The following is a 349-nucleotide window of genomic DNA, read 5'->3' on the forward strand; positions in this document are numbered from 1 at the left end:
AATGTTTAATGCGGTATGTATATGGAATGATTAATTACCCTAAATGTTGCAAAGAAACCAGAGGACCAGAGAAGACAAGTGCCTTGCCCAAGTTTGCACAGCCAGAGGCGCACTCCGCTGACCAAGGAGCATGAGGCTGGGCGCAATCTTTGCCAGTCAACTTGATGAATGAAAACAAAACGAATCCCTCCGGATTAAGAATACTACTTTGCAACCGTTTTCATGTCCAATCATAGAAAACGCTACATTGCTAGTCATGAGGACGACGTGGGCGGCTTCCCCAGGATACAGGTAGAGGTCAGTACCAGGAGGTTTCCTGCCCCCAGAGCTGGCACCCCCGGGCCGCTGG

The 349-nt window shown here is 49.9% G+C and overlaps 1 long non-coding RNA gene across 1 annotated transcript in view; it reads right to left on the reverse strand.

The window, feature by feature from the left end:
* LOC144228396 (uncharacterized) overlaps positions 1-349 on the reverse strand; it is an 11,253-nt gene that overhangs the window by 10,320 nt on the left and 584 nt on the right. The window lies entirely within an intron of this gene.

Source organism: Crocuta crocuta, unplaced genomic scaffold (genome assembly GCF_008692635.1).
Source record: "Crocuta crocuta isolate KB4526 unplaced genomic scaffold, BGI_CrCroc_1.0 scaffold150, whole genome shotgun sequence".
Lineage (NCBI taxonomy): Eukaryota > Metazoa > Chordata > Mammalia > Carnivora > Hyaenidae > Crocuta > Crocuta crocuta.